Source organism: Pholcus phalangioides, unplaced genomic scaffold (assembly GCF_987345545.1).
Source record: "Pholcus phalangioides strain wild (caught in Gottingen) unplaced genomic scaffold, Ppha-v1.0 ptg000012l_1, whole genome shotgun sequence".
Classification (NCBI taxonomy): Eukaryota; Metazoa; Arthropoda; class Arachnida; order Araneae; family Pholcidae; genus Pholcus; species Pholcus phalangioides.
Window position 1 is genome coordinate 108,647 of NW_028301605.1, and position 16,689 is coordinate 125,335.

The window sequence follows — 16,689 nt, forward strand, 5'->3', positions numbered from 1 at the left end:
GGGCTATGCCAATCAGCTGGGCCATGAATGTCTGCAGGTAGATGACATGTATTACAAATATTCAGATCACGCTATGACTTTAATTGACTTTCGCGAAGTCGCAAAAATTCTTGTGGAAAATTACAATGTCGTAGAAAAATGTTTTGATGCGATTGATTTTGATGTTTTGAAATCAAAGATAGAAGAAAATTATTTGAAATAAATGAAAACTTGATTCGCATAAAATGGCTCTGTATTTTATTGCTCCCTTGTTTTATTATTTTTTTTACAGCTAAGCTCATCTTGGGGATTTAATTTGTGTGGGAAGAAAAATTTTTACATTAAAAAAATTAAGAACGGTAAAAAAAGCGTTGGAAACTTCTAGGGACTTTTCTTAGTCAGACTTGGGAAAACTGACATAAAAAGTAAGAACGACTTGCATCGCAAAAAAAAAAAAACGATAATTTTTTATTTTAAAGTAATTCAAACCCTCATGAAACTTCTTTGAAAAAAAAACAATGTTTTAGGATGCAATTTAAGAAAGATCCCTGATGTGACATAAAATAAATTTAGTTTGGGAAAGGTTACTTGGTATCGTATTTGCTAAACACGATAATTTTTTTTATTTTAAAAAAATAATTTAAGCCCTCATCAAACCTGTTTGAAAAAAAAAAACGATAATTTAAGAACGACCCCTAATGTGACATCATGCGATATTTTAATGATGTTGTTCGTCATTAACTTTCTAGGATGAAAAAAGTAGCACACAGTTCATCACGTGACTTTGAGTGCCCCATAGCCCCGGTATACAGAGGGTGACATAAAAAATTCTAATTTAATAATGACTCCCAGGAAAGATCCCTGACGTGGCATAAAAAATTTTAATTTAAGAACGACCCCCAATAAAACAATTTAATTTAGGGAAAAAAAACAGTAAAGCGTCATCCCTCTTATCGAGACATCGCGTGTGAGCGCCATCTAGCGGAGGGCTGCGGAATAAGACATCCCCTCGTAAGGTGGGGATTGCCTATTGTCCTGGTGGGGAGTAAGTGGGGATTGCCTATTGTCCTGGTGGGGAGTAAGTGGGGATTGCCTATTGTCCTGAAAACCCCATTTTTCCCCTACTCCCCAATTTATTATTAGCATTTTATAACAATTTACATCTATTGGATTTCTTCTTTATTGAGGAATTTCCGTCATAATTGGGGGAATTATATAATTTATGTCAAAATATATTGCCATATGTTCATATTTTATAATTTATCCCGCAAAATTATTTCTTTCAGTTTTTTAACGATAAATTAGTCGACATATCAGCTCAAAATATTGCACTGAAAATGTAAAAATAATTTTAGCCAAGTTTTCGGATAAAATACCTCACTATGCGTCGTAAATGTGAAAATCCCCTAAAGGAGATATTCAAGAAGGTCGTATAAACGGTATCTACTGTATTCCTATAGTTTCATCTATATTGGTGATATGAAGGAAGTTTCAATACGAAGGAAGAAAGGAAATCTAATCGAAAGATTACTCTATTCACCAAGATATCACAAAAGAAAGGATTTGTCCAAGCAAAGAATGGAGAAGGATTTGGTCGCTCAGGGCACGATGATATCCATCCTCCATCTTGGACGCTCAGGGCACGACACCAGAGTCCGATATGTTTTTTTTTTTCGATTAAATAGGCATAATGCGTGTTCTCATATTATCCAATCCAAACGCTACTGATCTACCTTTTCGTGGTAAGTTATATAAGGAAAAAAACTCACACTTTCACATCAATAAAAAAATTTTATTTGAAAAAAATCCGTTTAATATCAAAAATCAACCAAGAAAAAGCTTTAATTAATTATAATGTTGCGATTATTTCACAAATAGTTGTTCCATTATCGTCGTCGGGCCAATACAGCTGACCCAGCTCCACAGACCATACCGATCTTAGCACAAGTGGCTGTTGCCAACCCGGCAGCTCCAACGCTCTGCATGACAGCGAAAGCGCTACCGGAAGCGACGGCGCCACCATACACTGCACTTTGTATTCCTGCAGCGATCGAACCAGCAGCTACACCAGCTGCACCGAATCCTAGCGCTGCAACTCCCAAGGTAGTCCCTCCGATAACCAGTGCAGTGCTTCCGGCTGTATACGCCACCGCTTTCAAAACTGAAAATAAAATTGTAACAATCGTAATAAATCTTTTTATACATTGATAAATTTGATCGATCATTCATGAGATTAGTAAAACGATACAGAAAGAATGCCGCGTATATCATGCTGAGGGAGGGGGGGGTTTGATGATAATTTATTTCATGATTTCTTGAAGATGTGATGGGAGTTTTGATGAAAGAATACATACCTTGTTTCTGTAACGAACCCATTCTAATCAGCGAAAAAAAGATTATGTGAGCGGATATTCTTCAGAGATAAAGTGTACGTCAATACCAATCGAGAATTCCCGAAAATACTCCTGCAAATTAAAGTAAATTATAGTGAAAAATGAAATGAGATTGGAATTTTACATATGATCGTGATATCTCTGCTCAATATTAGGGTTTCTAGGTGCCCTAGTTAAGAATTACAAATCTATTGGCATTTTCAATTTCCAACCTCGAAAAGGCTCATTGTTGTTGTTGCTGCTGCAAAACCAAAGACCAGTCTTAATGCACCTTTAAGATGCCGTACACCATTTGGTCTCGCTGCTCTGGGATTGTATTTTTTATTTAGTACTCATTCAGAGAGACCCCCCCCCCCCTTCATTCTTCCTCATCTCGATCAGATACAGAAAGAACCGAGAGACACCCAGACTCTTTCACACATGGTTAAATCACCATGTGTGAAAGAGTCTGGGTGTCTCTCGGTGGGAAACTTGCGTGCCTCTGGAGATTTATTGAATACTAAAATTACATCACCGGCCATCACTGTCAGCAAATGCAAATTTTCAAACACAGGCAAGTGCAATCATGCTCTACAGGAAGAACCCCGGAACCCTCCCCCCGTGCTATGCCGTATAGCCAATGGTGGCTTCTGTGCAACTCTGAAATACACCCTTTAGAGTAGTGTGACCCCCCCCCCCCTTTTGGCAAGAATTTTATCGGCGACCACAATGATGGGACCATGTGTCCCGTTTTCCAGGATATTCTTGATTTTTGTTAATGACTGCTTTTTTTCGTAATCTGTGATTAATGAAATCAAATTATTTTTCGTTATTTATCAAGCAAAAGTGTTTTATTAGGAGATTTTAAACTGCCCACATGCTTTGAATCTTGCGGACAGTGTCATCAACAGAGACACAAATTAGGAGAGAATGTGTATCTTGCGCATCGTAATGGTGCGAAATGGATGACTTGGTAACCAAACTCAGGGTCACCATTACCAAACGCAGGGCCCCAGTGACAAAATATTTTTTGGTTAATTTTGTAGGAAGAATAATTTTAGTTTAATTAATTTTTTGTTATATTATTCTGAATATTCACAACATTTTTATGTTTGTGGTAACGCCACCCTCGCTTTATTGTACAGAATTATTTTTCAACTGCAGAAGTATTTTCTATTATAGCGAGTAGCCAGTACTCCCAACAATATTAAAGTGGAACTTCTTTAGCGACGTAAGGGTGAAATTTTGTGAGGGGAAAGAAAATCCATCACAGAAAGTGGAACGCTTTCTTTTTCCCCTCAAAACCGGTTCCGTAAAATGACTGATTCCGAGAAGCGGATGGGTTGTGGTAGTGATGTCAATAGAGATTCGGCCGTGTAAGAAATTAAAGAAATAAATTAAGAAATTAAAGTTAGGTGGGGGTTAGTTTGGAAGGTTTGTGTCGGACAAAAGACAGTTTATTGCATGTCCCTACCCCTGTGACACCGGTGGAATCGTAGTACGCCCCATTTAGTATGATGGGCGAAACACACAGTTTGGAAGTGAAGAAAATTGGTTTGGGGTAGGCAGGGGCGAAACTAGATATTTGGTGACCCGGGGCAAGTGAGCATTTTGGCGCCCCCTTGTAATGCTGAAGGAGAGCTTTGAGAATAAAATTTGCGTCCCCCTCTGGTCCAGCGCCCGGGGCACGAGACTTACCTGCGCCCCCCCCCTAGTTGCGGCCCTGGGGGTAGAATGGGAAGGAGTATGTGTTTCCAGACTATTCCTGTGTGTGTGTGAGAGAATGCATAGGGCTAGAAGCTTTATTTCTATCGCGCAATATTTTCACGCAAAATTTTTTTTCTTAACCACCGCTCTCCTTCCCGCTGTTTTTGAGCCCTCCCAATATTTTCAACTTCTGTTGTTCATCAAAAGGGCTAAACGGCACACCTAGTGTTATTAATTGTTTATAATCTAACGTGTAGATATTTCCCCTATACATTCACATACTACTCATCGTTTTGTGGTTTTAATTTTCAAAAATGTATAACAAATATTTTAAAATCCGTTGATTCTTTCTGAACCCTCCCTCCTGTATGAATATTAACTTGATCTATCAAATACAAATACAACGCCACAACAGGCACAATGCCCAACGAGGTGGCTGATAAAAAGATGCCCATAAAAATATGGATGTCATATATTTAAAAAAAAAACAGCAACCCTATCGATTATTGCACATACACATGTAAGTTGCTGTTCAGCTGAGTTCAGACATTTTTCAGTTCTATCAAATTATTTTTACTAACGTTGCGAAAAATTAAAACAGTAAAACCTGTCTTCAACGGAATAACAAGGGAGACCGATATTTTAATCCGTTAAAAACTGGTTTCCGCTTAATAAAGGTTCAATTGATATAATGTGTAAAATTATGTAACGATCTCGTGTGTGATTGGAATAAAATAAAAATAAACTAAGTGAAGATGAAGTAAGTAATTTAAAAATAGATAAAATAAATAAATAGTCTATAATTACTAAATAAACTGTATTTAGATTTTGACAGCATCTGTATCAAATTTCGACAATGTTTTTCTTCAGCAAAATGTTATTAGGCGAAGTTTATCTATTCTTCCAAATGTTTTTCTTCTAAAATAACGACGTTTATGTTTTTTTTAACTTCCTCCAAAAAAAAAAAAATTCCAATTAGGGGTGCCAGTGCTCAGTGTCTGTCTTCTCGTGTCAGGTTCAGTTTGTGCATTATCGTCTATGTTTATATGATCTTCAGCATCACGGAGTCACTAAGAATTTTGTGAGGGAAAGAAAGAGCAACATGATTTTGCCGTCCCTAATGGAGCTTGGTCACCAATGTAGGGATTTTTATGCTTGGATTTACTCAATAGTAACACATGGAATTACTGCCTGGGGAGGTGCTTATCAAACAGATATACAAAAGCTTGGTAATATATATATATAATAAAATAAGGTCCATAATAACAAATACCACAGCAAACAACAATGCAACAGAATGTCACAAACTAATTATAAGACAAAACTATATTTATAGACTATTGTTTAAGAATGAAAATTTTATTAAATGGCTAGAAACGAAACAAAATAGAACCTCATCTAGATTGAATAACATATATCAAGTGCCGAAAACAAATAAAACGTTATTCCAAAAGAGTTATAGATATACTGCCCCAAAAATAATGAACCTAATACCATGCAATTAATCAGACAAATAACAACATATAAGATCCAATCACAATATATTTATATTCTCATTAAACACTTGTTTCCAATCCATACTACAACAATAATAGATCATAAAACAACACAAAATAAATCATTGGGGGGAGAGAAAATTTAAAAATACAGTATAACCATTTCTGCTATCAACTGAAAAATACATGTGATTACATGACCATACGTGTAAGCCAACTGAATAATTTATTATGTTTATATTTACATATATATATATGTATGTTTTTCTTTGTTCAGCTAAAAAGGGAAAAAACTAAAAATATAAATAAGACTTTATAAACTACACTGCTGGCCACCGTAAATGCAACACCCTGAAGGAAGCATGCAAATAATATGAAATTTACAACATGCATTAGCGGAGGTGAGATATGCAAATGATTAGAATTTCATCGCAGACGCACATCACGCGCGCCTGTGGCGCCATTTCAAAGCGCTATTTAAGGCTTGGAGATGTCGACGATTTGAAGTACGGCAATTGTGTTTTTCTTGTGGTTGTTTCAAAAAAACGATCATCTTTTGATCAAGTATCCGAGTTCGACAGAGGAAGGATAGTGGCCTACCGAGATTGTGGATTATCTTTCAGGGAAATCGGTAGTCGTGTTGGACAAAACCAAACAACTGTAATGCGGATATGTGATCGTTGGATGCAGGAGGGTACGACGGACCGACGTGTTCGATCGCATCCACCTCAGTGCACCACTTCACGTGATGACGTGCGTATGGCAGTGACGGATCGCTCAGCCACATCACGAACCATAGCACAGCACATTCAGTCTGTACCGCATCATCCAGTGTCTGCGCGTACCATTACAGCAGAGTGGTCTGTCCGCAAGACGTCCATTGCTTCGTCTACCCTTGACGCAGAACCACAGACGTCTCCGCCGCCAATGGTGCGATGAAAGAAGGATGTGGACGGCACAATGGAATGAAATTGTCTTTACTGACGAGTCACGCTTCTGTCTTCAACACCACGATGGTCGGATTCGAGTCTGGACACCGTGGAGAGAGGATGCTGAACAGCTGCGTTATGCACCGCCACACTGGTCCTGCACCGGGTATTATGGTATGGGGTGTTATTGGATATCACTCTCGCACTCCTCTAGTACGCATTGCCGGTACTTTAAAAAGCCAGCGCTACATCTCCGAGGTGTTGGAGCCAGTTGTCCTTCCTTACCTTCAGGGCTTGCCCACAGCCATATTTCAACAGGATAATGCGCGACCACACGTGGCACGCATTGTCCAAAGGTTCTTCGTCAATCGCCAGATTGAATTGCTTCCCTGGCCAGCTCGCTCTCCGGATCTTTCGCCGATAGAAAACATGTGGTCCATGGTTGCTCAACGATTGACCCAGATTACATCCCCAGCTGCCACACCAGATCAACTTTGGCAGCGCGTGGAAGCTGCTTGGTCAGCTGTACCCCAAGAACACATCCAAAGTCTCTTTGAATCAATGCCGAGGCGTGTGGCAGCGGTGATCTCCAACAATGGCGGCTACTCTGGCTACTGATTTTGGCAGGAACTACACTTCACAGAAGTCTATAAATTTAATCATTTGATGCTTGGTCAACATGTTATCTACAAAATAAATATTGTTGCGATATCTCGTCTTTCTTGGTGTTGCAATTTGGGTGGCCAGCAGTGTATTTAACCAAGAAGTACATTAACAAGGCTGTTGCATAATCCAATTAACTCTTGAATCTAATTTATATTGACCCACTGGAAGGCATTGTAGTCCCTTGGGGTCACAGAGTGTCTGCGTCATTGTAATGTCATTTTTTTTCTTTTATTTTGCAGTTGTTTTGATTGTATGTTTTCTGTGTAGTGTTCAGTCCAATAAAAAAAATTGTGGTTTGAATACCACCATCATTATTACTTCTTGAAGAAAAATTTCGAGAAATAATTACTGATTCATGCTACTGCGGAAACTTGAACAGGTCGGACTCGTGATGCGAGGATCCGGGTTCGAACCCCACAGTGGTGGTCGGCTGAAGTTGGTTTTCTGTGGTTCCCAACTTCAAGGCGCAAATGCGAGCCGATCTCCCCGTTAAAAAGTCTCGCCACAGAGAGCAACAGTCCTACAACGATAAATCATTCAATCATAACACTTCACTCATAGTTAGTAAAACTGGGGGCAGATGACAGCACTACACATAACAAGCATTACACAGAAACAAAAAACTTTACGTCAGGTTGCACTACACGTACACGCACATTCCCGCATGTACCGATTCGTTGGGGGGTTCCGGGGGGAGGGGTGCATGTGTGGTGTAGCAGTAGTAGGTAGGGGTTCGGGGATCCATGATGTTCTTAAGTCAGCCACCTCGTTGGGCAATTTGCCTGTTGTGGCGTTGTATTTGTATTTGTATTTAACGTAAAACTTCAAAATAAAACAAACTAAAAAGCATGCTATTGCAGCAACAAAAAAGGAAGAGGCAATCAACTAAACAATACATCCGATATTTATAGGTTTAAGTGGGCTACGTCACAGGTACGTTTTTGGACATACTACACAAGTGCCACTTTCACATTCCCACACCTCTATGACCAACGGTTCGCCAGCGAAACGCCATAACCCCTTTTTGCTATGCACCCTGTACCTATAATGCCATGTCCTGACTGATTCACTGATTCATCATCGCCGAGCCAAAACTGCCGGAGCTACAAATATGAAATTTTGGTATCAGTTTTATTTCATGACGTAAAGACTCACTAAGAAGGGATTTTTCAAAATTCAAACCCCCGAGGGGTGTTCGAAGGTTACATGGAGCAATCATCGCTGAACTGAAATCGCTGAAGCTATGTTCTTCAACCTTTTTACAACTGTGAACCGGTCAAAACAGTTTAAAAATTTCGTGGGCCCCTGCGGAAATCAGAGAAATAGTTTGTGGACTGGAAAAAGTAGATAAAGAGGAAAAATAATTTGCGGACGGTAAAGAAAATTCAGGACCGTCAAAAATACACATAAATAGGAGAAATGATTTGTGGACCAGGGAGGAAAAAGAAATAATTTGCAGATCAGCAAAAATATTCTAAGAGACAGTGCCGCAACTGGGGGAGGGGGCAGGCGGATCTGATGTCCCGGTAGCTGGACAAGAAGGGCCGCCGAATCCACCCTTTAACTGCTTATTGTACATGCAAGGAGGCGTCAAAATTCCGGCTTGCCCCATTTGTTAAAGCATCTAGTTGCGGCCTTGCTGAGAGGAGAAATAATTTGCAGACCGTGAAAAAAAAAAACCTTAACAGAAGAAATAATTTACGGACCGGAAAAAATACCTTAACCCTTTGAGGGGCACTATATAAAAAAATTTTTTTTTGGCCGAACTAACTTCATATACTTGATACATAGGACTCATATAAATATGTTTTGCAACTATTATTTTATTTTCATCAAAATCCAGCGAATAACAGGTGGTCGCACAGTGGGGACACCGCACACCTAGAACACTGAAAGCTTCCCTAGGGTGTAATGCAGGAAAAGCAACATTTTGTTTGAAAAATTCCCTTTCTACCGATTTTGTAGGCCAAAATGATCAACATAAGCATATTGATAGCTGGTAAATCTTTTTCAATGAGATGGCAGTGTAAATTTTCCTTCTTGAGTGGCATATCAATTTATTCGAAATGCCAAATTTTCCATCAGTGGCACTGAAAAAAACAATAAGAACATCAAGATTGGCGATGTATCCGGCATTGGTAGAATTTACTGAGATGGTCCCACTTCTTCCTTGAAATCGGGATTTTGGTTTTTTTCTCCTGAACCATATGAAATTGTCGGGACGATCCAGGCATTGGGCAGTGTATACATCAACATCATTTTCGTGATAATCCATGCAGTAAGCTTTGTTTTATTTTCTTTATCTGGTGTATCATCAGATGCATTAGACTACAGATCAGAAAGAAGCTCTGAAATTAGTATAATATTGCTTCAACTTTACTTAGGAATTTTATAGGCATTTCACCACCAATAAAAGTAATAAATGCCCAATAATCAGTTGTGGAGGGGGGGGGGGGACTCAAGGCGAAATAAATTCCAGAAAATAAAATTAAAGCAGTAGAGAGAGCATAGAAAGTAGTCGTCAAAAGAAAAAGCTGCTCTAAAACCACTAGAATGAAAGAATTGTTATGTATGGGACAAAAAAATAACACATGTTGTGTCTTCCATTCTAACCCCCGAAATTTCCACCACAAATACACATCTGAGATATTTCAACACCATTGCTGCTGTCACCCATTTTCTAGTAAACAAGAAAGAGGGGAGAAAATGAAGAAAAACAAGGTCGCTTCGTCTCTAGAGAGGTGGTTTCACACTGACGTCACTTGGTGTATCTCATTGCTCTAGGTGTGCGGTGTCCTCAGTATGGAACCACCTTTTTAAAACGTTCATAATTTGATTTTAAACTATTCTTAAATTTATTGAATGGCTTGATTTCAACAAATAGGGCAAAATCTATAAAAAACCATCATCAATTTTTGAAAAAAAAAATTTTTTTATTAGGAAATAAATTTTAAAACAAGTACCATAAAAATAGAGAAAATGGCGGATTTTTTTACCACTTGCAAAACAAAACCAGTATGATGCTGCCATCTCTGACAGAAAATCTAAATCTTAAGCTATTTAATAAGATTTAAATGATTACTATGCGAAAATTAGTTATTTTTTGATGGAATTTTGAAAAGGTGGTTTCGCTATGGGGACACCGCGCCGGAAAGGGTTAACAGGAGAAATGTTTTGGGGATAGGCAAAAAAAAATGCATAAGCAGGAGAAATAAGTTGCGGACCGACAAAAACACATTAACAAAATAAATAATTTGCGGACCGACAAAATACATTAACAGGAGAAATAATTTGTACACTGTTAGTAATAATTTTAAAAATTACAAAATCGCATTTTTTTTTTGTTTTTTTTGTTTATTTATCGAGATGAAATATTCCATAATGATGACAAAAACAAATTCATCAAGAGCTCACGTGGATCTGTACTGATGAACACGAAGTATAATTGATTAATTACAATACAATTTCAAGGACAGAACAAAACAAAAAGAGATGAATATATATACATCGAAATTGATTCTGCATCTATGGAATGTGAATGAGTATTCAATCAGGATACACAATACAGCATTTCAGATATTTCCTTAATGAATATAAAATGTCAAAATGATGCGAGAATGGTTTAGTGATTTCAACAGTTGGAGGCAAACAGTAGGAACTAAATGAATTTTAGGACTATGACTGATAAAGAGCTCTCTGTTCCTTCGTTTTTTCTTTTCAAAAATGGTCGTTGATGTATCAACTATTGAGAAAAGATAATTTTTCAATCGTTTTTTCAGTATCGGTATGGAAGGGGAGCAAATAATGCCATCATATGGTAGTTTGTTATGAAAGTTTGGAATGAAATATGCAAAATGGCTTTTCTTCATTGTTTTATGTGTTATGGAAATATCCAGAATATATTGTACCTATTTGATGTCCTTGATGAATTAATGAGAAAAGACAGTTGTTTATTAGTATAAGTAGGAGAATCGATTTATAAAAGTATAAATACCGCAATGGGAGAGTACGTTTAGTTGTCGGTAGAGATCAATGGAGATGAGTAATCCCCAGTTAGTGATCGAATTATTCTTTTCTGGGTGTGAATGATAGGTTGCAATGTACTGATGTAATCACTGCCCCAAACAATGAGCCCATATAATAGGTGAGAATGAAAAGGGGAATAGTAATATGACAACAAAGAATGGTATTTAGATAATGTTTAAGGTAATAAAATTTATAAACTATGAAACAAAGTTTCGATTGGATATGTTTTACATAGAACTTCCATTTATAAAATTTCTATTTATGACAATACCTAAGTATTTAACGGAGCTCACTTGTTCTATTGGAGTGCAGGTACATGACAGATCACGAAGACAATATTTTTTTATGAAAAATGATATTATAAGTAGTTTTTATACTAGTGAGGCTTGAGAAACCACCATTGAATAATTGTATCGTTGTAGGCCTGCTGCTCTCTGTGGCGAGACTTTCCAATGGGAAGATCGGCTCGCATTTGCGCCTCGAAGTTGGGAACCACAGGAAACCAACTTCAGCCGACCACCATTGCGGCGACGGTGGGGTTCGAACCTGGATCCTCGCGATGCGAGTCCGTCACTATGACCATTCGTCTACTGATTAAATAACAAATTCAAGAAACTTCGACCAAAAACTGCGATAACAGGGGCATTTTTTTTTTTTGAAAAGTTGGGACGGGAAAAAAGACACAAAAATCGGGACTGTTCCAGAAAATACGGGATATGTGGTGGTCACACTAGGGATACGTAAATTTCGTATTTACGAAATAACCGCGATAAATGCGAAATTCACGAAATAAATGCGATAAATGCGAAATTTGCCAATTTTAACGAATAAATGCAAAAATTTGAATTTTTACTACTTTTCTGCGAAATCTCGACAATTTAAATTTTGTAGTCAATTCTTCCGTGGGTTTCCAGGCTATAATTGACACCTTAAAAGAATACGAAACTAAATACGAAAATAAAGGATCTAGTATCAGACTCCGCGCGTTACATGACTGCGTGCTTCAAATTATTAAAAACACTTCTCGGTGACAACAAGTGAATTTTGTGGGTGACGCATTCATTCAATAATTCAAGGAATTTAATTCTGTTGTGGCCATGACGAAGATAACCTTTTTTGCACTCAAGAAAAATGAACAGTGCGTATTTAAGCTACCAAAAAAGGAAAAAAAAGTATCACTCACATAAGTCGTGGTTCAAAGGTGTCATTCATCAGAGCGAATATCATATATATTGCTGTTTTTCTGAATAAATATGAAGACGATTAGTGGACCAGCATAAGTTTCTTAAAAATAAGTTTTGACAATGAAATTCTATCTACTAAAATACGGATTCAGTTCCGAGTTCTGTAGGAAAATTATGCTAATGACAATTTGAAAGGATCCCACTTTCCATTCGTACATGTTTTGTGGAGTAAGTTAGTAGATTTGAAATTTCAAGGGCATTTTTACGGGGGGGGGGGGGGGGAAGAATTGACAAATGAGTACAGCACAGAGTCCCACTTATCCGACGTAAACGGGCCGGCAGAACGACGGATAATACGGAGGTGTTAAGGAAAAGCCTATATCAAACGTCAAACTGTGCTATAATTTTGCACATTACGAACCTAATAATCAAGTTTACAGCAAAACAACAGAAAAAATTAAGTGAGAAAATGAACTTACAGAACATTTTGAAGTTAAATACAGTCCTTAAAAAAGTTCTATCCTGTGATGATTTGAAAAAAAAATTTCGATCGTAGTCTGCTTTCGTGACGAGTGCCGTTTCTTCGCTGCCAAATCTCGCCATCTTTGCAGCAGCATCATGTCGATTCCTGTAGCTTCTTGTTGCTCAATGTATTTAATTCCAGTTTCTAGAGCAGCGTTTCCCAACCTTTTGAAGTTCGCGGCACCCTTGGGAATAACATTAAAACTTGAGGCACCCTTCTTTGAATACAGAACACAATTTACTACAGCAAAAATCACTGAGTAAAAATTGTCGCCACAAGCAGAACTGAAGGTGGTCTCTGAGAAATAAATCCCAACTGCCATACTTAGGGAGTGCCATGAAACGGCTATGAAGGAGAGATTTGGTGCGTAAAGAACAGTGTGTGTGAAATTTGTGTGTGTAAGAAGAAAGGATAGAAGGATAAATATTTTGTCAAATCCATGAATTTAAAGTCCAATAAAAGAATTCTGATCAAAACTCAAATATCCGCCACAACCACAAGAAGATAACAAGTCCAACCATATACAGAAGACTCCCCAATATCCAGTACAACAGTTATATCCAGCTTATTCTATTTCTTGCAGTACCCAATACAAGAGAAGTTTAAGAAATCAATAGCGGAAAGATATGGGAAGAAAAAATTAACCTTTAGACGTTATACAAGGTTACAAAAAACCCATTTTTTCATAGATGTTCGGAAGAAAAACCGCTCATCTCTTAGAGCGCTAAAAGCCCATAAATCAAGTCAGTCTATAACAGCATAATATCAATTAAGATATAATGAATTCCAGAATTTGAAACAACAAGCAGAGAAATCTTACTCGCATATACTTTATATATATATGATGTTGAAAAGGGCAAAAATGCATTAATTGCTTTACTATGGCCGTACGTGGACATCTAGACCTTACTCAGATCAAACCTCACATTGCTGACACTGTCACCAGATGGCGACTTATCGATACGTCTGTCACGCATGAGAGTAATTATTCGATTTAATTAATTTTAAGACCTTAAGTAAAACGTAATTTTTTTTAACTTATCTCCATAATATATTGCGGCACCCTAGGGTGCCTTGGCACACCGGTTGGGAAACACTGTTCTAGAGCCTTAACTCCGTCGTTATGTGAAATTCTGAAAGCTCAACAGTTTTGGAGCTTGATCATTTTTTTTTTCTGCGGTGGGACGTCGGATATACGAGACTACTGTATGTTGGAATTGATGAACGGTCATGGCCCCCCACAAGGGGTGGGCTGACAATGCTTCAGCCCTGGGGCCCGGGACGATTTTCACCATTTTTTTTCTTTTTCACGCTATAAATTCATCATAAAGGGGCCCGTGAAAGTGGTCGGGGGGGGGGGGCCCGCAAAAGATCCCAGCCTAGGGGCCCTGCTCTAGGATGTGGGGGGCCATGTGAACGGCATAGTATTCTGCTGAAGACACAGCAGCAGAAAAGAGTTAAAATAAATTGACTTTACACATGGCATCCAACCAGTGCCGTCTTAATGCATGGGTCCGATCGAGCACGGCCCAGAAACCTCAAGTGCAGAGGGGCCTCGTGAAAATGAGATCCGGTTCAAATTATCGATAGTAAGCATTCCTAGCAAGGTAGGGGGAGGGGGTCTCAGAAAAATCATTTTACCCGAGGGCCTATGATATGCTATTTTTTTTTAAACATATTTTATTTATTTTTTCAATTTTTATTTTTTGTGAAAAAAATACGAAATTTCTGACCCGATTTTTTTTTTTTTTTTACGAATAAATGCGAAATTTGCGTATCCCTAGGTGACACCATCTACAGCAATTTGAAAAATCGCCCTTCCCAACAGCGAGCTCTAGATCCGTCCCTGCACAGGGCCGTCTCAAGAGCATCATGGGCCCCCGGGCATGGCCAACACCCACTATAAAACTGAAAATTCTCTAGTAGGTGTTGGCATGGCCCCTAGGATGGGACTTTTGGCGGGCCCCAGACCAGACTTTTCATGGGCCCCTTTATAGTGAATTTATGGCGTGAAAAAACAAAAAAAATTATGAAAATCGTCCCGGGCCCCAGGGTTGGAGCCCTGTCAGCCTCCCCCTTGTGGGGGCCAAGTGATTTGGACACTGTCCCTGCATCTTCATCACTAATTCTAAACACCCACGCGGAGAGGTCATCTCTCTGTGTGTGTGTGTGTTTTACGTATATGTATCTTACCACCACAGATAACTACGTGTCTTGTTTCCGGGCGTGATCTCGAATTCACTAAGTAATACTATCTAAAAAAAGTACTTTCTTTCCAATTATAACGTAAAAAGCAATGGCGGATAAATGATAAAGAATAATTGATGATATATTTTCCGTGAAATATAAAAAATATACGTACTTTGATGGCCGGATATAGGTCGATCAATAATATGTTTTGATCTTTATAAACAAGGAAAGTTTTTGTTCGCCTCGCCTACTCACTGACGTTTCTTTGTGTTTGTTTTCTATGTTGGCGTGAAAATGTTTCATTTGGCGTAACGAGTTCTGTTTATTTGGCGGAAATTTACTTTAGTTTTTCTTAATGTACAGTAGAACCTCGATTTTTTCCTGGCTAATGGTGGGGAAGGTGAACACGCGTAGCCCCAAAAACACTGTCAAACTGCCGGGGGTAAAAAAATAGATATTGAATGATAGCCACACTACCAATATTACTGGGCCTTGAAGAGAGAATTTCCAACCAAAATCATCTTCAAAAAGTAGCCCAAAATATTTGAACTTGTGCTGCCATCTAGGCAGCAACAAGCTAGATACAGTTTGAAGTTATTGTTCCAGATAATTTTTCACAAGACTTGGAGACGGCGGACAAACACAGATTTATATACAGGACAGCAATTTACACGTATTTTACAAGCTAATCAAAGAGCTAACAACCAGTGCCGTCTTAAGGCATGGGCCCACCCGGGGGCCTCAAGAGAAAAGGGGCCTCGCAAAAATGAGGTTAGGTTGAAATTTTCAAGAATTTGCCTGGTAGGGCCTTAGAAATATCACTTGGCCCGGGGGCCCATGATGCTCTTAAGACGGCCCTGCTAACAACTTCCTCGCAAAGTTCACAATCACAACTGATTTTTCATCGAATCTCTCCTCAAAGCTCTCAACCGCAGAGATAGTTCACCCCAGGGTTCAACTGTAAAACCTCGATTATTCAAGCTAATGTTGAGGAAGGCGATCACTAGGCTGGCAAGATTAATCGGGTCGGTTAATCGGCTAACTGTTGATCGCAGCTGAAAATTTTAGTTGGGTTCATCGACTGGATCAAAATTTTCATTAAAAGTTCGTTAAATAACTTGATTTGTATGGAAAACCCGATTAAAATGTCTTACAAAAAAAATTATGTTTCCATACATAACATTTTGAATAAGTGACCATATTTTAATATTCTTGAATCAATGTTGTGATCAAATTTTTCGACAAATTCATTCAACGAAAACTGATGATTCCAATTTTTATGTTGAGTTTGATGGAAGTTTCAGAAGACCCCAAAATGTATTGCCTCCACTCAGGGGCGGTCTTAGGGCAGTGCGACCGGTGCAATTGCACCGGGCACCAAATAAGAAAGGGCGCCGAAACACGTTAGATATATGTATTTAAAAAAATAACTAAAATGTACACAAAAAATGACAGATGAGGAAAAAAATTGGATGTTTGAGTGTATATAATATTACGGTTATTTTGCGAAAAGGAAAGGATCAATGGGCAGTGCGTCTATATAGGCCCTATTTACAGAACATAGCGATTTTAATCACATAAAAATACACACACACACTCTCTCTCTCTCTCTCGAGC

The 16,689-nt window shown here is 38.4% G+C and overlaps 1 long non-coding RNA gene across 2 annotated transcripts; it reads right to left on the minus strand.

The window, feature by feature from the left end:
* Nucleotides 1-1,757: 1,757 nt before the first annotated feature.
* Nucleotides 1,758-15,607, minus strand: LOC149079109 (uncharacterized). 2 transcript variants are annotated; one of them, XR_016193655.1, is made up of 4 exons: nucleotides 15,245-15,361; nucleotides 12,359-12,418; nucleotides 2,334-2,444; nucleotides 1,758-2,140 (listed from the first exon to the last, which is right to left on the minus strand). It is a non-coding gene; the product is annotated as an uncharacterized LOC149079109 (long non-coding RNA). The 2 variants fall into 2 exon arrangements; XR_016193654.1 differs by lacking the exon at nucleotides 12,359-12,418 and having other exon boundaries at nucleotides 15,245-15,607.
* Between the last annotated feature and the right edge of the window lie 1,082 nt (nucleotides 15,608-16,689).